The following is a 20675-nucleotide window of genomic DNA, read 5'->3' on the forward strand; positions in this document are numbered from 1 at the left end:
AGCAACCATAAAAGGAGGGCTCCTGAACCAACACAGCAAAGGAATATGTGGGAATCAGGGCTTCTCTTGCCTGGATTTTGACATTTCCATGACCATCTGCAACTTCATGCTCTGTTTTACAGAGGTACAAACCAAAAGGCAGGAGCTGCTTTGAGAGCAAAGGGAGGGAGGGAGAGACCCCCAGCACAACACTGAGAGTGTGAGTGTGAGTGTGTGTGTGCAGAACATCCAGAATGCAGAAAAGATGTGCAGGGCTGGGCTCTAATCAGGTCTATCTGGTGCACACAGGGAAAAAATACCCCCGAGAAACCAAGGGAAAGGATCACGAGGTGTTTGAGGATTTAATGTGTGATAATAACTTGAGTTTTCTCTGGTTCAATTCTCTGTCCTCCACCTCCACACGCTCTGCAGGATGGACTTAACTCCCACCCAGGCCACCAGCAACACCCTTAGAGCAGAAAGTTTGGCACACGTGGCACTGGTTCCTCGTGGCCACGACCTGAAGGACTCCGTTTATCTTGGGCACAGACAACAGAATTCCAAAATCTGGTGTAAATGAACAAAGCCACGCGATTCCCACCTGCACCAGCCAGCAAGGGGAGAGGTCAGCAGCACAAACAGCACCCTGGTGTTCCATCCCCCCATGTCTGGGGGTGGAACATGCCCCAGCCTTGTTATGTTGCCATAAACCTTAAAAAATAATCTGAGAGCTGGAGATTTTGTGAAGATTTTTTGGTCTGGAGCAGCTTCAGAAAAGCCTCGTGTGCCAGCGCTGCCCAATTAACCCTCCCGCTCATAACGAGGTTCAGATGCACAAAACCAGAAGCTGAAGAACCCAAAAAGAGCAAAAAAAGGATGGAAAAAAATCCCCTCAGGTTTTCCCAGGGCTCTGATGGAGCGAGTGCCCGCCAGGGGAACGGAGGGAACCCCTGGGAATGAGCTCCAGGAGCTGCACAGAGAGGTGGACCCAGCTGAGATGAAAGCAGAAAAAAGGCTTTTCTTGGGATGGAAGTGCCCACAACAGGAGTTTTCACCAAACACAGCCCTGGTGCTTTGCAACCCACAGCCCTGTTTGCTTTGCCACGGCCTCCTGGCACAGCTCTGCCCTTCTGATGGCATCTCAGTGCATTAAAAATTCATCTGGCACAGCAAATAAATATAAAAACTGGATTTGAGCAACGTGGGGCCATGACACGAATCGCTGGGCTGGTGGTGCCTCTGCTGCTTTTCTCTCTGCCATCACTGATGCAACTAAAAGAGGATTAAAAAAAAAATAAAAATCCCGGGTTTGGGTTTCCTCCTGCTGCCCAGCTCGGGGGGTGAGAGCCCCACACAACCACACACACACAGGGAAAATGCTGCTTCTGGTTTTCCTGCATCCTGCTTTTCCTTCAGAAACCACCAAAGTCCTTCAAATGAGGGAAATTAGGAAATTAGGAGCCTGTGCCTCCTGCATCCCACTGGGAAAGGCTGAGGTCACACCAGGGAGAAGAGGGATGAATGCTGTGGAGTTGTCAGTGGTTTTGGTTAATTTTATTTCGTTTTTCTTGTGTGTTTGGCTTTTACAGAGACACAAAACCGACTCCACCAGCCCCCTGTGGTGACAGACACTGGCAAAGGGACCCTGAGCCCCTCAAATCTGCTCCTGGCACGACGCAGGTCTCGGTCACACCGACGGCAGAGGGTTTGCAAAAGTTGTTTTACGTCCTGGTTAGGGCCCTACATCTCCTCACTTGTAATAATGGGGTTATAACAACAATTTTTAAAAATAAGACAATGAAGTCCCACTGATAAAATGGGCCATAAACAGGGATCTATAGCCTGCTTATTGCTTTGTAATGATGAAATACGGCTCGCTCGCACTTAGCTGCAAGAAGGATTTTATTTTTTTCAATGCTGCATCTATTAAATAAATTATCCCTAAGTTCTGGTGTCTGGGAGACACCACACGTGGCTGGAACTTCCCACTGCATGGCCCAGGTGGGGAAGAGAAGGAAATAAAGCCCCATTGTGGCATTTTCCATCCAAGGTTTCCAGAGTGTTTCACAGGATCATTCACGGGGGGGTTTGGGTTGGGAGGGACCTCAAAGATCATCTTGTTCCAAGTCCTCTGCCATGAGCACCTCCCAGTTGTTCCAAGCCCTGTCCAACCTGGCCTTGGACACTTCCAGGAATGGGAAGATACCGTGAAACTTTAAAACTTTATGGCACAGATGAACAAATGGGACACGGGGGGGGAAGGAGAAAAACGTTCCCTTTTAGGTCATATAAAAGGTTACAACAGGCACTCTACTCCCTAATTCCTGGTGGGGAACCCCCAAGAACCTCTTGCTCCTGTTTCCTCCACCCCAAGAGATGTTCAGGGACACAGGATCCCATTCCCTGGGATCCCCCTGGGGCTGAGAACTGGTCCCTGTCTCCAAACCACAGCTCTCCCAGTGCCAGCTCTCCCTGGTGCTGGGATGAGGATCAGCATCACCCCCGGGGGCCTTTGGCCGAGCAGGTGACGCCTTCAGAGCTTTATTTGCATTGTTCAGAGCAAGCTGAGGATTTCCACAGCTGTTCCCAGCTCTTTGGAAGTCACACTCGGGCCCTTCAGACACCTCCACTCAGGAAAGCAATTAAACATATGTGTGGTACTGATGACAAATCATCCCCTGTTCTGCAGCTCAGAGAGGGGGAGAGCAAGAATTATTTCCCAAATAACTTCAGCAGCAAATGCCAGCTCGAGTTCCTCAAGTTCAGCAAAGGTGGGCCAAGACCTTTTTGGGACACGTGGAGACCTGGGGTTCACCAGAAAGGTGAAGGGAAACACCTCAGGGTGGAGATTTTCCTTCCAGGTCATGTTCACCCTGTCAGCAAAACAAACCCAGACTGGATTCTGGATTCTTCCCAGGGAGGGTGGGCAGGGGCTGGGATGGATTTCCCAGAGAAGCTGTGGCTGCCCCTGGATCCCTGGAAGTGTCCAAGGCCAGGCTGGACCTGGAACAACCTGGGCTAGTTGAAGGTGTCCCTGCTCATGGCAGGGAGGTTGGAACAAGATGATCTCTAAGGTCCCTTCCCACCCAAACCATTCCATGATTCTGTGATGTTCCTTGGATTTTCAGAGCAAAAGCAGTGCCAGCTCCAGCTGAGGCAGCTACGGAGCAGGGATGACAGAAAGCCCCATTCCTGCTGCCTGACTCCAGGGAACTGACCCTCCCAAACAACTCCTGCCTGCCTGAGTCCCCTAATTTGGAGACTTATCGATGCTCCTGAGGTAGATGTTCTTCACCCAGGTTTGTCCTGGCAGTGCCAGCCCTTCAGCCTCCTGTGGGAAAAAACCTGCCAGGCTCCAAAATCCACCAACCCTGAGCTCCCAATCTCCAAACCTGCCGCTCCTGAGCCCTTCAGCCCCTCGTGCCACCAGGGCTGGGTCTCAGCCGGGTCCCCACCAGACTTTTTTGGGAAATCTGTGCTTTCACGTGGGCCAGGTGGAGCAGCAACAACCACAGTGAGACGGGTGCAAACGCAGAGACAACAATTAGGGGACATCCACCACTTGGGGAGCCCAAACCTTTTGAAAAACCCCAATAAATACGGGCCAAAGAGCGTCGCTACAAAACTCCTGGGGGGAGACTGAGGCACGAAGGATTCTGCAGCAATTCTGACCAAAACCAGTGACAGAGCAAGAGGAGGGCCCCCTCCTGCCCACCCACAGCACCCATCCTCTGCCTCCTGCTCCTCACACCGGTGCTGCCACGGAATATCTTGGCAGCAGAGGGATGAGAGGAGGGGAACAAACCCAGGAATAAACCCAGGAACAAACCCAGGAACAGACCCAGGAACAGACCCAGGAACAAACCCAGGAACAAACCCAGGAACAAACCCAGGAACAAACCCAGGAATAAACCCAGGAACAAACCCAGGAACAAACCCAGGAACAAACCCAGCTCTTCACATCTCAGCCAAAGGCGCCCGCGCTGAACGACCCCAAATCCAACCAATTTGTCGGCCCTTTCCAAGGGCTTGGGGGGGAAGGGGAGGCTGGAGGAGGAGGCCTGGACTATCTTTGGGGGTTGCCATGGCTGCAAGGTCATCCTTCCAGACTTGGCTCTACCAGCAGAGTTCAGACGGGTCAGCGTGTGACCGGCTCAAACCCCGAGGTTAAAAGTTCAAGCAGCGAAGGGAAAAACCAATATGTCCACGCAGGGTATGCTGTACAATTTATTTCAATTTACATCAAGCCATGCATATAAAATTTAGATAAATTCTATTCAGATCTGATGTTGCCTGACACACAATGTATGCAAACAGATGTCTTTGGGGCTTTCACTCAGCTTTGGGGAGGAGACGGGGTGCTAAGTTAATATATATTAATAATATATATAAATGTTGGGGGGGGTGGAAAAGTCCTTTTATTGTTTTACAGAAGAGCCGGGTGGAGGTTTTTTAGGTTTAAAACCGCCGCCTTCCCTTCTCCCTGCTTTTAATTTCTCCCCTCCCTTTGTAATTTCCCGAGCTCTCCCAATCCACCCGGTGTCATATTAAGAAAGATAATGAGTATTTACAACTGCAGCCCTGCTTGTCACCGCAGTTATAGCCTCTATTTATATCCCGTGCCACTTTCTCCGGATTCCCGGTGACTGATGGCTTTGATTTATATTTGAACGCCGTTCCCCCCCCCCCCTTTCTCGCCTCTCTCCTTGAGGTCCCACCTTCGGGGGGGGGGATGGAAGAGAGGGGTGGCTGCCACTCGGTGCCGTGGCCACGAGATGGCTCCTGGACCCCTTGTCCGGCCACCTCCGGGGGCTGCAAAGGGGCCGGGAATGCTCCGAGGGGCCGGGAATGGCCCCGGATGGAGTGAATTCCACACACACCCCCCACCCCGGCTCCATCCGAGCACAAACAGCACCTGAACCTCCCCGCAGAACTCCCCTGAAACTGCTGCTTTTTAAGAAATAACAGAAGGTTAAAAAAAAAAAAAAATAAAAGGAAAAATAATATGGGGTGTTATTTAAAAAGTAGAGCACGGCACCCAAAATCCCCCCGGAGAAAAGGCTGCGCCGCGAAAAAATTCCGAGAGTAAATTTTCCCCCTGGTTATTAACTCGCTTAGGTGGGGTTTTTTTCAGGGCTGGGAAAGAGGAGAGATGAGGGAGGGGGGGGGAAAAAATGGGAGAGACAGAGGATGCTAAAGGGGACCCCTTTTCCCTGGAGGGGCCGGAGCAGACCCCTGGAAAAGTTGGTGCCCGCCCAGGGCAGGGTCGGGTCCCACCGAGCCCCTTCCAGCCGGGAGGAGCCGCGGGATGAGGCCGGGATGAGAAAATTGGAGTGTTCTGCAAACACAGAGCACGGGCTTTTAGGGCAAATTAGCCAGGCTTGTTCCCATAACTCCTTTAGTGGGAACCAGCCACACTTTGAGGGGTGCTCGATAACGAGGAGCTGCCGCACCCCGGCCCAATGCCGCCGGAATTTTCCAGCTGGAATAAGTGCATCTGCACTCCTGCATCCAGCAGCAGCTTCCTGACATTTTATCCTTTTTTTTTTTTTTAAATAAAAAAAAAAAAAAAATCTCCTTTAGCCCTGACAAATGACCGGCGACCGTTGAGTTTGGGTAAGGCAGCAAATTAAAACGACCGACTCGCCCGAAATAAAGTTGGGAGGGTTTTTTCTTTTCCTTTCTCTTTTCAGCCACTTTCGGGGTTAAAAATCACACTTGCAGGTGACCAATAATTTTCCAATCATCGCCCTTTAGTTTTTCTTCCTCCGGAAAACGGTGAGGAGGCAAAAAAAAAACCCAACCAAAACCATTCACAAATTCTTTACTTAGCCCCATAAATTTGAACAAACCTCCAGTCAGTTCGCTGTTGAAGTGAGACGACCGGAATTTCATACATCAGAATATAAATCCAATTCTCTTTACCTGCCAGCATTTCCTCGGAGAGCAATTCCAAGGTCGCAAAGAATGGGCCAAATCCTCGGGTCTTTTATATTCAGTTTTATTTAGTAATTATTCTGACCTGGCTGCGAGTTTTTGCCCGTGACCCACAGCCCAGTACCAGCAACGCTGAAGGGATGGTTTAATAAAGACCTGGGCCTATTAAGGTAAAGAATATTTGGGTCAAGTGGCAACAACCCGGCCGCGAGCACGAGGGGATGTTTGTGTTCCAAACCTTCCGAGCCCAGGACGGGAAATTAATGATCTCCCCCCACTTTTCAGTGACTTAAAAACGAGGCAGTGAAAGCCTTTCGGGAGCCCTCGATTCCTCGAGATGGACAAAAGTGCCTTATTTTCATCACCCCTGTCAGTTATGACAAGCGCCGGGCGGACAAACAGCCAGCTCCGATTCCGGCCCTTCCCTTCCATTCCTGATTATTTGAGCAGAGGTTTAACTGCCTAAAAAAATATATATATATATATTTATGTGAGTTTCGTTTTGGGTTTGGTTGGTTGGGGTTTGTAAATTTTTTTGTTTTGTTTTGTTTTTGTTGTGGTTTTTTATTTCCTTCCCACGGAAGGATCGATAAACCGTAAAAAAACAACACGGGGAAGATTTCGAGGTGCTCCAGGTTTCCAGCCTGTGCGTTTTTGAGGCTCTGCCTTAAAAATTAACATTTCCGCCGTTCAGGTAAATAAATGAAAAAAATAAATATATATAAATAAATAAATGGAATAAAAAAGCATTTGCCCTCTCAGCCACCCCCCCTTTCTCCTCTGCCACGATGTGCCGGCCGCTCGCTGGAAGCCGAGCTGCGAGAAATAAGATTTACTGCGGCAAAGAAGCAGCTTTTTACTATATTTGTAGCGAGTGTTTCTTTTCTATCAGTTCCAGACTCCGGGCTCACAGCATCCCCTTGAAGAACAGATGTCCTGGGGCCGTGTAACCATTCATCCTAAGCACAGTTTGGGGGGTCAGTCCCGTAGGAGGCGACAGCCAAGAGGGCTCTACAATTGGCATGAGAAATCTACTTTTCTGATGAGCTGGAGAATAATATAAAAACGGAGCATTGCTGTGAGCAAAGGACGCTAATTTGCTACACTACTGGATGTGGCTGGGGAGAGGCAGCAGGGGGGGAGAGGGAGAGGGAGGTGGTGGGGAGGGGGGGAGAGACAGAGAGAGAGGGGCTGGAGGAATAAAATTCCACCCAGTTACAGACTCAGTGTTCGAACCTGCTCCCAGTTCTTCATCAGCATGAAAAATTACAACTGTGACGAGATTTTTCTCTGTCACCGGCGTAAATGTGCGATTACAGCTGTTCATATTTTCACTCTAATGAAGGGTTGCACATTTAAATGGTGAGATTTATTATATATCCTGCACCGCCTCTGCACATGCAAAAACTGTCACCCCGGCGCCTCGAACCGCCGCTTGTTTATCCTGCCGTCAATTAGCATTTTTCCCGATTTTTGAATGATAATAAAAAATTAAAAAGAAATTAAAAAAATTTTTAAAAGCCCCGTTTCGGCACCGGCGGGTTTTTCTGGGTTGGTTTGGGGGGTTTTTTTGGGGGGGTGTTTTCAGAAGGAATGAAATAAAACCTCAAAAATACGAAGGGCGCGGGGAGGAAAGGGAAAAAAGTAAGGGAAGGGGAAAGTAAGGAAGGGGAAGGGAAGGGAAGGGGAAGGGAACAGAAGGGGAAGGGAAGGGGAAAGTAAGGGAAGGGAAAGGGAAAGGGAAAGGAAGGGGAAGGGGAGGGGAAGGGAAGGGGAAGGGAAGGGGAAAGTAAGGGAAAGGGAAAGTAAGGGAAGGGGAAAATAAGGGAAGGGAAAAATAAGGGAAGGGGGAAATAAGGGAAGGGGAAAGTAAGGGAAGGGAAAAATAAGGGAAGGGGGAAATAAGGGAAGGGGAAAATAAGGGAAGGGGGAAATAAGGGAAGGGGAAAATAAGGGAAGGGGAAAGTAAGGGAAGGGAAAAATAGGGGAAGGGGAAAATAAGGGAAGGGAAAAGTAAGAGAAGGGAAAAAGTAACGACGAGGATTTGGGGATGAAACGAAATAGAAGAGAAACCCCACCACGAGCGGGACCGGAGAGGACCACGGAGAGCCCACTGCCTGCCTTTTTTTTTTATTTTTTCCCTTTTTTTTTTCCTCTATTTTTTTTTCTCCTCTTCTCCCCCCAACCCCCGCCGAGGAGCCGGCACGAGGTTGGGTTCATAAACAGGTGAAACGCCGGGAGTTTATTGCGAGCGCGGCATCAACGCGCCCGAAACTAAATAACCGCGTTGCCATCTCGGGGGTGGTGGTGAGGGGGGGGGGGGATGGAGGGGATGGAAAAAGACGGATGGTAAACTTGACCTGCCGCTGGTACCATCCGAGTGCCATTTTTTATCGCCCTCGGCCGCTCCCCCCCCGGGCTGAGCGCGCCGGGTAAATGCCTGTGCGTGGTCAGGTCAGGCGCGGGCGCGGGTGAAACTCCGTTCACATTTGCATACAGGCGGGCTCTCAACAATGAACACCCATCTGTTCCCGTCAGCAGAGTACAAATCGAGTGTCACCCAACTCCCGCCGCCAACGCCGGGACCGGCTCGGCCCTTGTTGAGGGCGGAGGGAAAACGCTCGGGCTCGGGTTACGGATATGGAACCGCTGATTTGGGTTTAAATACCTGATAACCGAAGGGTTTTTATGGCGCGGGGACAAAGGGTGAACCTTGAACTGATGGCTGATCCCCCCCCCTCCACACACACACACACACACCCCACCTCCCTCCGCCCCGACACTCTCTATTATCCACACAAAAAAAACCACTGGATCTTTTTTTTTTCTCTCTCCCCCCCCCCCCCCTCCCGCGCCGGAAAAATAAACTCGAACGGATTGAAATGTCACAAAACATCTTCACGGGCATCGAAGTGAGAGAGGGGGAGAGAGGAGGGGTGGGATGGGGGAAAGGGAGAAAAGGACCGGCGGTGTAAACAGGAGGCGAACTCTGAACTCCCCGTGCCCTCGGGGGTCATTAATATTGTCGGGATGTTGTTCCTTGAACTTCCACGAAATTCGGGCCGGGGTGCAAATGAATGTTTGCAGCTCGGGTTCAGCAGAGGTGAAGCTCTGCCCTTCTCGCCCCCCTCCAGCCTCCCGGTGCCGGGCACTGCTCGGGTGTCACCAGGGCCTGTGGCACCGTGTGCCCACCACAGCCAGGGCCAGCCCCAGGGCCAGCTGGGTGGCCAAGTTCACAACCAGCTTTACTGACCACACCAAGACATTTGGGGGCTGCCCCCTTGTCTCTGCCCCGTTCAGAGCCCTCCTGGGGAGCTCCTCGGCTGCTTCTCCCCATCAAGTGAGGGCCCCGCTGAACTTCTGCAGTTCACTGCCCAGATGAGGTCAAATGACCTTGGTTTGGGTTCCTGTCCCACTGGGGGAAAAAAAAGCAGCAAAGCTCGACGCCCACGTGAGGAAAACAGCCCAAACACCACCCCCATGAACCTCTCCCTGTTTCCACGGGGGACGACAACCAAAGGAGCCAAATCCTCCTGCAGAGCCACCTGTTCCAAACTCTCTGGGCCCAAATTTTGGTCCAAATTCCCCACATCACACAATGATGCTGTGAGGAAGAGGTCCTGACCCGTCTCAGAACTGTTATCCCACCTTTCCACACCTACGTGGGCGACTTAGAAACAGCCCCTTGCAGCCACGACCGTTCTTCCCTGTGCCCTTTTCTCCCAGGTCCAAGAGCACCCAGGAAAACCCCCCTCCTGCCCCTCCATCACACCAGAACACCCACCAGCCTCGACAGGAGTGGCAGATTTACCAGGACAAACACAGACCCATGAACAGGGACACATCCTTCTTCCACCAAGAACATTTATGGGGAGTCGAAATCCTATTAAATCCCCCCCAAAATGGGCAGTTTTCCCCACCCGGCCGTGGCCCAGCTGCCTTCCCCTCCCTTGGAAAGTTCCCATAAACAAAGTGGGGATTTGCATATCACAGGCAAGGCCCTTCTAGGGTGTCCCTGATTTACATACAAGGTGGCTGCGTGTGCAGCGCTCTCCGAAGGGAAGAATAAACCAGCCAGGAAAAAAACCCATTACACAAGGTTTACCCTTCTGTTGGCTCCTAAAGAAAGAAAGCCCCATTAAAGAGCTGTCACTGGTTTAATTCCAGTTTTCCTACAGGGATATGATCCCATTCCCTTGCCCAAAAGATAAAGCAACTCGTCTGATAGAAATATTGGCTGCTTGGTGTGCGTGGGTGTTGTTGTGCGGGGTTTTTTTGTTAGGAGTGAACAGGAACTGAACCTTGAACTTCATTTACCCTTTGAACTCGTTACCTTTAAACAAAATTCCCCATGCTTTCCCCTCTTCAAACAAATTTCATCACAATTACAGTCCCTTCCACTCCGCTTAAAGATATATAATCATTGACTTGACCTAATTACCTGGTGCAGGCCTTTCTCTGCAAGGTGAAAGCCATATTGGTGTGAACAGAAGCTGACCCCTGTATTCTCGATACCCCAATTTTATTCTAATTATTGTATAGGAGGTTTTCCATCTTCCTCTGTCCTCCTCTGCCCTCCCCCCAGTTGCTATTTGGTTGTCGGTGATGCCCTTTGGGTTGGGAGCTGCCTGGAGACAGGCTGGAAAATACATCTCCTGATGAAAAGGGTGTTGTGGGGGTTTTTTTTGTTGTTTTCAAGCTTCCCCATTCAATAGGGAACCAGGAGATTCGAGCTCTGCAAAAAGCTGCCAAGAACTGTCTCCTGTGGGAGCTCACACAGCCTGCACCCATCACCCCCCGAGCTCAGGGACACCCACTCAGGGACACCCCACACACACCACAGGGACACCCCACACAGGGACACCCCACACAGGGACACCCCACACACACCACAGGGACACCCCACACAGGGACACCCCACACAGGGACACCCCACACACACCACAGGGACATCCCACAGAGGGACACCCCACACAGGGACACCCCACAGGGACACCCCACACACACCACAGGGACATCCCACACAGGGACACCCCACACAGGGACATCCCACACAGGGTCACCCCACAGGGACGTCCCACACAGGGACATCCCACACACCCCACAGGGACACCCCACACAGGGACACCCCACACACCCCACAGGGACACCCCACACAGGGACACCCCACACACCCCACAGGGACACCCCACAGGGACATCCCACACAAGGACACCCCACACAGGGACACCCCACACAGGGACACCCCACACAGGGACACCTCACACACACCACAGGGACACCCCACACAGGGACACCCCACACACACCACAAGGGAAGCCTGGGGTGTTCAGGGAATGGGAATTCTGACGTGGAGACAGAGCCAACGTTCCCTGTAACTCCAGAGCAAAGCCTGGGGAATGTCAGCACAAGGAATGGGGGTCGGGGTGGCCCCACAGACCCCTCGTCCTCCACACCCGAGCAAAGAGCCGGCCAAGGTCACTCAGGTGCCCCAAATCTGATGTTTGCCAGCTCAGTGATATTTCCAGCTTTGAGGGGGTCAGTGTGGCACAGGCAGGACCGGGGTGCCCGGCACCCTGCTGGGTTTTCACCCCCAAATCCACCCTCCCAAGGCACAAGGGGAGATTTGAGGGTGCTGGGGCCGACCTCCCCTCTAATGCCAAATCACTTCACGCTCCTCTGACCTCACCCCCACCCCATCCTTTCCCTGATTTTGTTCACCTGCTCAAACCAGAGCTGTAACTTGGTGCAAGACAGCTCTTGGAACCGGGGTATTACCACAAAATATCACTGCAACGAGGATTAAGTTGTATTCCAGAAGACTAGGACAAGACAGCTGCACCTTCTTGTACGAAGCTGAGGTTTCCTGTGGATCCCCACCTTCTCTGAGGGCAGTGGTTTTATTTTTAACCCTCAAAAATAAAATCAAGTGCAACGAGAGGATGGAACTCCCCAGCAGCGCCATTAACCTGCTGATTTCTGAGAGACAGAGAAAGCTTGAATTACAGAGGTAATTTAAGCCCCATCTCCCCTCTCGTTCTTTTAAAACCAACAAGAAAAATCTCACAAAAACCAGCTCCAACATTAATAAAGAGCCCGGGCCACTGACAGGCGGGGTCGCTGAGAAATGGCACCTCCGTAACCTCCTCATTTGTCTTGGGCAATTGAAAAATAATTAGCAACCTCCAAAGGGCTTCAATACCTAAGAGTAAACAAAGGGGAAAAAAGGGTGACTCTGAGTCACGGTCCTGAGAAGGGGGGGGAGAGGGTTTGTTCATCCCCAAGGTGAGAAAAATCAGCTGGGGAGGGGAGGGCAGGTGTGGACACTTCAACCCACTGTTCAAATCCCTTTTCCTTGGGGTTTTTTTGTGGGTTTTTTTTTGTAAGCAGCACAACAAAAGAAGGAGCAGGGCTGGAAGGAGCAGGTAGGTGGAGCACCAGGCCCGGCAGAGGCTGTGGCAGAGGCAGCTCAGCCATTTATTTGTTCTGGTCCCCGGGCGAGGGAGAAAAGGCCGTGCTCGGATGCCCCGGAGCTGCTCCCGGAATAAATAGACGCCGGAGATTAAAGGAGCAAATCCCACCACCTGCCCCAAGCCTGAACCCATGGATTTCACATCCTGGGGTACCCAGGAGGGACGGGGAGCTCTGTGGGCAGCGCAGCCGTTCGATGCCCTTCGGTGCCCCTGGCTCCGACAGCTCAGCGTCCCTGCTCATCCCTCCTGATCCCTCAATTCAGGGCTCCAACGGGAACACCCAGGGGCAGGGGAGCAAAACAGGGCCTGTCCCCAGCCCTGAGCCCGGCCCAGACAGCACAGCATCAAACCAAGGAGGCAAACCCCAAAGTGAAATCCCAAAGTGAAACCCCAAAGTGAAACCCCAAAGTGAAACCCCAAAGTCAAACCCCAAAGTCAAACCCCAAAGTCAAACCCCAAAGTCAAACCCCAAAGTCACACCCCAAAGTCAAACCCCAAAGTCACACCCCAAAGTCAAACCCCAAAGTCAAACCCCAAAGTCAAACCCCAAAGTCGCCATGCTCCGCACTATTGTCCTCCTCCTCCTCCTCCTCCTCTTCCTCCCAGAGTTCTTTGATCAGTAGCAAGTTTGCATATCAAAGAAAAGGAGGAAAGGAGAATATTCAAATCCTCATCCTGTCTGGCCTTACTTCCCCCCCTTGGTGGGGCTGGTTGGTTTTCCATAGCAAAAGTTTGTGTGTTTTTCAGCCTCCTCCTTGCTCGGCTTTCCTGTTTGGTCGGGGTGGTTTTATTAAACAAATTAAGGGTGGCTTTGCGAGACCTTTTGATGTTAAAGTGTTTCTGGTCAACTTATTCCAATTGCATTTGGAAAGAAAAGCTTCTGTTCGTGTTGGTTTTTTGCTTCCAACTAGATTTCTCCCAGGCTGGCTGGGAGGAGGGACACGGAATTTTATCTTGTTTTAAAATAAGCAGCTTTCCCCCCCACACCTCAACAACAACAAAATAATTGAAGCTGATGGATCTCATCCAGGGAGACACTCAGAGCAGACCTGGAATTTTTACCTACAGGTAGAAAACATAGCAAATCCAAAGCAACCCTGGCAGAAAGCAAAGTGGAAAACCATCTCAAGAGTGGTGTCACCACCCTGACGTCCACTAGGTGACAAGCACAGCTCAAAGTTGGCAGAGGAGGTTTCTCACCTGCTTGGGAGATGCTGCTACAACTTGAGGGAGTCCAAGTCCTGCTCTGCTCCTGCAGGGGTTACTCAGGTAGCCATGGGCTTCCCTGGCTGGAGCAAGGACAGAAAGGGGCACACAAACGCACCCACTTATTATTTTGCACTTCTGAGGTTGTTTTTTTCCTTCCCAGCGACCCCCACTGGCGTGGAATCTCACAGGAATTGCAGCCACAACGCTCCCAAATTTACCAAACCCCCTGGTCTTCCCTTCTAACCACACTTTAGAGACCTCAGACAATCCAGGGAGGACAATAAGCAAAGGCAGCACCCAAGTTTAAAGACACAGCCCTGAGGTGAAGGTGAAAATCCAATGTCATGCTCGTAAAATAACAGATCTGGGGGGCAGGGAAAAGAAAAAAAACAATCAAAAAGGGACTAAATGACTTTATGGGCACCTCAGCAATAATTGCTTTCTTAGCAACAAGCAACCTTTGGGTGCCCGAGGAGAGGATGACCTCAGGCACACACATGGTCAAGGCACAGAATTAGCAGAGCGAGGGGGAACGGGGGAAAGGTGCAATATATCTGGGGGCTTTACTGAGCGTTTGATGTGGTGCCACAGCAAATCTCACCGGGGGGAAAGGAAAGGAAAGGGAAAAAAAAAAAAAAGAAAAAAAATAAATTAATTTCCCTCGGCTCGGAGAGAAGCAATCGTCGAGAAGCAATCGTCTCACACACACACACACACACACACTGGAAATTGGCCCAAGGGCCACAGACAAAAGCAGGTGATAAATGGCTTTTTGTCACGTGGGGAGCAGCGCCGGTGTTGGGGTTCTGCAGGGTATTAGTCCCCGTTTTATCTAAGCAGAGTAAACAGTCCATTAATTCAACGAGCAGGAAGATACTAAATTAGGTGGTAATGCAAATAGCGAGTGAAAGCGGAGGAAATAAGAGTGGGGGACACGGAGGGGTGAGGGAATGGCTGGGATGGTAAAATGAGATCCATCCTGCTGAAGAATAAACCAGGGTGACAAAAATAAAGCGATCCCAGGGCTCGTCCAGCGCCGGGGGAAGATACGGAGTGAAAAGGGGAGAAAATAAAACTTGTGGTGGTGTTACTGAGGAGCTCAGGAATAAACTGGTGGCACAGAGGGAGCTCTGACACGGAGGGGAAGGGAGCCAGGACGACAGGAGGCTTCTTCCAACGTCAACAACAAGGATGCTACGCCCCAAGGCTGGCCCTGGCCCAAAATCTTGGCAACTCGCACCTAATCCACTGACCACATGAAGGGCGTGCACAGGAACAGGATGGAAACCATTTCCCTCCAAGGGCAGAGCCAGAGGATCTCTGAACTCAGCCTGCAGCCCCTGGGATAACAAGCTCTGCTGTGAAGGATGAGGACACAAATGAAGCTCAGGGCAGCAGGAATGAGGGGACACGGGAAAGCTCCTGTGAGCCAGAGACTCTCCTGCTGATGGCCACGGCCTTTGGGGGACAGCAGAGCTCTGTCTCTGCAGGTGACTGAGAGCAGGGAAAGCAGAGCCACAAGTTCTGGGGGGTGGGGAGCACCACCCCACACGTGTTTCCAGGGACTGACACCGACCCCCTGCCTGCTCCAAACCTTCAAGGGAAGCTCATCCCTATCAGCCACGTCCTCCCCGCACACCTCATGCATCAGGTGTTTATCAGGGACAGCAGAGAGCTTCCAGGGTTTGGAAGGAGTTCAGAGAGTACAAGGAGCTTCAACTCCACTAAATTTTGTCCTCCCTTGGGGTTTGTGACTTCACCCACTGCCCCTCTGAGGCATCTCCTGGCAGGCTCTCCTTGCCCTCAGCACGGGGCTGTCTCAGCACCGAGTGCCCCAGGAACCATCAGTTTAAAGCTAAAATAAACTTCCCATTTCTCCCCCAGATTCCACCCTTTTTTTGTTAATGCTTTGATCCTCTGCAAAGGCAACACCAGACCATCTTCCCTTCCAGCAGATGGCCAAGTTTCGTTGCTAAATGCAAAATAGTTCTTTGGCCAGGGAACCTGAGCAGGGTCCTTGGGGCTCCAGGGGACCTGAGCAGGGTCCTTGGGGCTCCAGGGGACCTGAGCAGGGTCCTTGGGGCTCCAGGGCTTTGAGATGCTTCTCTCTGAGTGGAAGGTGTCCCTGCCCATGGCAGGGGGTTGGAATGAGATGATTTTTAAGGTCCCTTCCAACCCAAACCATCCTATGAGTCTTCACTGGACCAAAGTGAAGCCACTTGAACTCTGCAGCGGCCGCAGCTCAACGAGAATTATTTCCTCCACTCCAGTGGATGAACCTCACTGTAAAACCAGCTCAAAGCTCTCCCCTGCAACTCCCTGATTTGCCTAATGAGCTCTTTGGGATTGTCCAGGCGAGGAAGACAAGGTTTCTTCCTCCCAAGGCTGCCCAAGCCCCACTCATTGCTGAAAGGTGCCACTGGGAGGGCAACTCAGTTAAAAGCTGCGGCTGCAGAGGCACAGCCCGGGGTGATGGGATGTTGGGAGGAATTGATCTGTCTGCCAGAGCGTTTGCTCAAGCACAGGGTGAGGGCTGGAGAGAGGAACAGCAGCAATTCACCAATTTGAAGCAGCAGCTCCCACTTGAAACCCACGAGCGCAGGGGGAAAAAAAATAGGGGCGAAGCTTCGTAACCAAATCAAGAGAGCTGTGAGCTCAATAACAGGCATTATCCCATGGCAAAGATTTTGTTATTGCCGAGTGCTGATCCCTTTATCTCTCGGAGACAATCAACCTTCAGCCAGAGGAGTCTAACCTTAAAACCCCATAACTCAATTTTCCGTGGTGTTAAAGTTTGGGGGGACATTTGTCAGCGCCGGGGCTGATAGGATCAGTCTGGAGGACCCCGGGACAAAGAGCGGGCGGGTGAAGAGCGTGTCACCTCCACACACATTCGTTTCCTTGATGAACAAGGAGCTATTAGTTGGTGAGAAAGCATTATCAGGGTGAGGGATGACGCTGATTGTTTCGGCTGCTCTTCCCGTGACACCGCAGGAGGAGGAGGAGGAGGAGTCCCGGTGTTTGCCCGGAGCCCACCGGCTCTGCCCCCACCTCACCGACCCCAAATCAACCCGGACACCCCCAGCCCTTCCACCACGTCTCTCCCAGGGTTAAACAAGAAAAGTTTAACTTGTTTTAAGGGGCAGTTCATCACCTGAAAGCCTCGATGTTACAAAGCTACTCCGTAAAACACACCCCCCCCCCCATACTCCTGCCTGCGAAACCACAGTGACAGAACCTCTGAGGGAGACTCTTTTTGCTCCAACAAACCCACCAGCAGCCACGAGAGCTCTGGGGGAGAGAAGCTCGTTGAATAAAGTTATACCTGACTCCTCACACCGCTTTCATTTCCCAAGATAAAAAAAAAAAAAAAAAAAAAATGAGAGGCCTTTTCTTCCCTCCAGTTGTCCTTTAACACGTTTCAGCTTCGGGATTTATTATAACCAGTCCTTAAATTAAATTCTTCAGGACAGTGGCTTTATTTTTTGCACACAGTGATTTTCAGCACCGCGTAACCCGAGTAATAATTTAGTGTATTCCCCGTGGCTCACGTTGAAACACACGTTTGAGCACATGGAATGAAGTCAGCAGCAGTTTAGCATGTGCTAATGTATATATAGCAGGGGCTTTTATTGCTGTCCACACCATTTCTCTCAGCTGGGAAGTTGGCATTGCAGGATTTGTTAGTGTTTCGAGGTTGATCCTGCAAGAAATGGGTAATATCATCGTTATTCCCAGGGGCAGGTCCCCCCAGGTGAGCAAATTCTGAACGTGTCTGTGGGATGAGGTTGCCTTTAATTGGAAGGGATCCTGCCCTCTGTCCCTCAAGGGTGCACGTGGAGCAGGAACATGGGAAAAGTGCTTCCTGTGCCTTTCTGGCCTCAAGTTGTCACACAAATGTGACCCACAAAAATGAAGTTTACCCTGGTGTCACCTCAGCACTTGAGCAGAGGAAGAGTCTCCTTCACTGAGGGCCCTCAGCAACTCAAACCTCCAATGGGAAACAACAAAACCCCCAAATCTTGGCTACAGCCCCAGAACATTTCGAGTGCAGGACCTCGAGCATCTCTTGCCCTTGTTCCTGTTGGAGAACAGACCCAGAACCCACCAAATATCTCATCTTGCTGTTCATGCACCATGTGAGGGAACATCAACCCCAGGTTTGCTGTAACCCAGCACCACCAGGCCAGGGCTGCTCAAGCCCTGGCACTTTGGGGAGGGTGAAATCCCATTTCCCAAATCCAGGGAGGTCCTTGGTGCCACAGCCAGGGGCTCTGGGCACCTGCACACTGGATGATCCAAAACAGTGGCTTCTCCTCTGCCACCCTCCTGTGGAGAAAACCCCGTGCAGGTGGTGGGTCACAAGAGACTCTGGTGCCTGTTTAGGACACTGGAATCACTTCCTTTGGGGAAAAAAAAGGGGCAGAGGAGAAGCTGGGCTGAAGTTCCACCCTGGCACTTTGTTAACTTATGTTTCTTGCATGTTGACCCCTCTGCTGGGGGGGAGAACAGAGACATGAAGCCTCTGTTCCCCTGATTTCCACCCTCACGGATAAAAAGGCTCTTGGGAGGCGAGGGCACAACTTATCCCAGACCCCCATCCCAGCAGAAACCTCTACATTGATAATTCAGGTGTGTTTGGCACGGGGAAGATCCGAGGAAGCTCCATCCTGGCTCCTGTGACAGCTCCCACCCCACCCGGGCCACGCACCCTCAGCCCCCTGATCCCACTGGAATAACCCACAGGATGAGGGCATCCCCCCCCCTCCAATTCACCTGGGGCTGGATCATAAGCCAGCTTCCTATTTTCACACAGATTTGCTGGTTTTTAAGGCGCTTGCTAAAAAAAATAAACCCCAACTCACAGACCGTCCTCCAGGTACAGAAAATAAATCTCCCCCCCCCATCTGATCCCCTGCGCTCACAAAGCAATACAAAGAAACTTTAATTATGCTTTTTCCCTGCTGGCAAACAGCAAAGGAGGCAGGATTTTTGCTTTGGAAAAGCTGCATTAATAAGTTATTGGCTTTTCTCTGACTTCTAAGCGATTTCAATTATAACTCCTGGCTGGGGCCCCACGGAACTGCTGAGATTTTACACCACATGTTTCATAACATTTCTGTTTTTCTTACGAGCTCTTTGCCATCAAGGAATTACTTGAGGATCTCAGCTTAAAAACCATCCCCACGGCTGGGCAGAAACCTCTTTCCAAACCACAAACCTGGGCTCGAAAACACCCAAAGAGCGAATCCCAAACCTCGTGTTTGGTGTGAAAGCAACTTGTGATTTAAACCCAGCACTGGATCCTGAGGCTGACAGTCCTCAGCTGCAAATAAACCATGAAACTGCAACCCACTTCAGTGTGGGGATAGGTGGGAACAAAATATTTCGGGGTTTGATGCAGTTTGGGTCAGGATTTTGTCCCCAAAAAGGGCTGAGGAGGCACCGGAGAAGATGCTCCTCGGAAATCCGGGCTGCCAGCCCCGTGCAGGGCCCAGCACCCAGCAGGACTCACCCCCTGCTCCTCCCCTCAGTCACTGCCCACGTGTTGCTTCAACATTTGATAAAGAAAAGCTGCTTTTCTGGGATGCAGGGGAAGATAAGGGGGGAGTCAGACAGGGGAGAAACCCCTGTGATGGCACCGACCCTCCAGGCACAGAAACAGCCCCTCAGACCGACTTCCCAACGTCTTTGCCCGGAGGAGGAACAACTCTGAGCTCCAAATGGGCACCCACAAACCTGCAGGCTCCGAGGACTCCCCTCAGGAGCAGCATCTGCAGCCACAAGTTGGGATTTCTGCAGCAATTCCTCGTTTTGCCGCAGCTCTAAAATCCCAAAATGAGGCCACGGAGCCGCTTTGGGGTCGGAGGTTGGTTTTAAGTGGAAGCTGGAAATCCTGGTGGTGTCCCTGCCACCACTGCTCCTTCTCTCCAGAGCTCTCCTGGATAATTTATGCACCTATTTCCAGCACCCTGCAAGCAAACACCCCCTCCTCCTCTCCCCCCCCCAAACAAATAATCCTTAATAGAGAGGTGAACCAAAAAAAAAAAACTATGGCCAAAACCTTCTGACCAGCCTGAGAACCATTCCAGGAACTTATTTGCAGGATGCCAGAGACATTCCCACCCCAGGCTTGGAAGCACTGACGTTATGGTGCATTTCCATCCTCAAAAAAATGATAAATCAAAGGCCCTGAGCTCTGTAGGTTTAAGGGAGGCTGATTTCCTTCCAAAAATGCCAGCTGGGGCAGAAGTAGGTGTGTTTTAGGTGTTTTTTTAGAAAACACGTTGTTTTCTAAACATCTCCTCCCCTGAGCAGAGCTCAGGTTGAAGTGGTCAAACCTGTTCCAGGCCAGGAGAAGGAAGGAGGAGAAAGAACTGACCTGTGGGTTTAACCTCTCCCTCCCTGGGCTTTTTGGCAACAGGAAGGATGAAGGTTTCTCCTCTTCACCAGCATCTCCCCAGTCACAGACTCCCCCCTCCCCCCCCCCAAAATGTTTTCTGGGCTCTTTTCACAAAGCTTTAAAATCCCACCGACAGCAAGTTTATAATAACCCGGTTAAAAGCAACAAAAAGCCATTTCTGGACGTCGGGGAGAGGCAGCACTAATTGCTTCTAATAGTATTGAAAAGAAAAATGCAAAGCTTTCAACCCTGGCACAAGAGAAATTTCCACTTCCTCTGCGGGAATTCGGGGGGTCTGAGCTGCACAGACGTGGAAGTTGATGATATTCAGCATTTTTGAGACGGGTTCTCAGCCTGAATTTTAGTGCAGGCACCTTTTTTTTTTTTTTTTTTCCAACCTGATGTTGGGGGCAAGTGGCTCCTTCAGGGACCTAAAGTCACACTGGTCCCTCCAGCATCGCCCCCCCCGAGTGCATCACCGCTTCTATTAATGCCAGAGTGGGGCATCGGGGGGAAAAAACCCCCACAATTCCCACTTTTGGGGTGGAAAAGGCGAGATCTGCTGCTCCTGCAGCAACACCGGGGTTTCGCTTCAGCTCTCGCCGCGGGAAGGGGAAATTCCCGGGAATACCCGGGTTGGGGAGGGGAGGTTTGGACTGTCTGATGTGGGGTTT

The 20675-nt window shown here is 51.3% G+C and overlaps 1 protein-coding gene across 1 annotated transcript in view; it reads right to left on the reverse strand.

The window, feature by feature from the left end:
• LOC116798561 (src kinase-associated phosphoprotein 1-like) overlaps nucleotides 1–20675 on the reverse strand; it is a gene marked incomplete at its 3' end in the record, with an annotated part of 133423 nt that overhangs the window by 76792 nt on the left and 35956 nt on the right. The window lies entirely within an intron of this gene.

This window comes from Chiroxiphia lanceolata, chromosome 26 (assembly GCF_009829145.1).
Source record: "Chiroxiphia lanceolata isolate bChiLan1 chromosome 26, bChiLan1.pri, whole genome shotgun sequence".
Taxonomy (NCBI): Eukaryota; Metazoa; Chordata; class Aves; order Passeriformes; family Pipridae; genus Chiroxiphia; species Chiroxiphia lanceolata.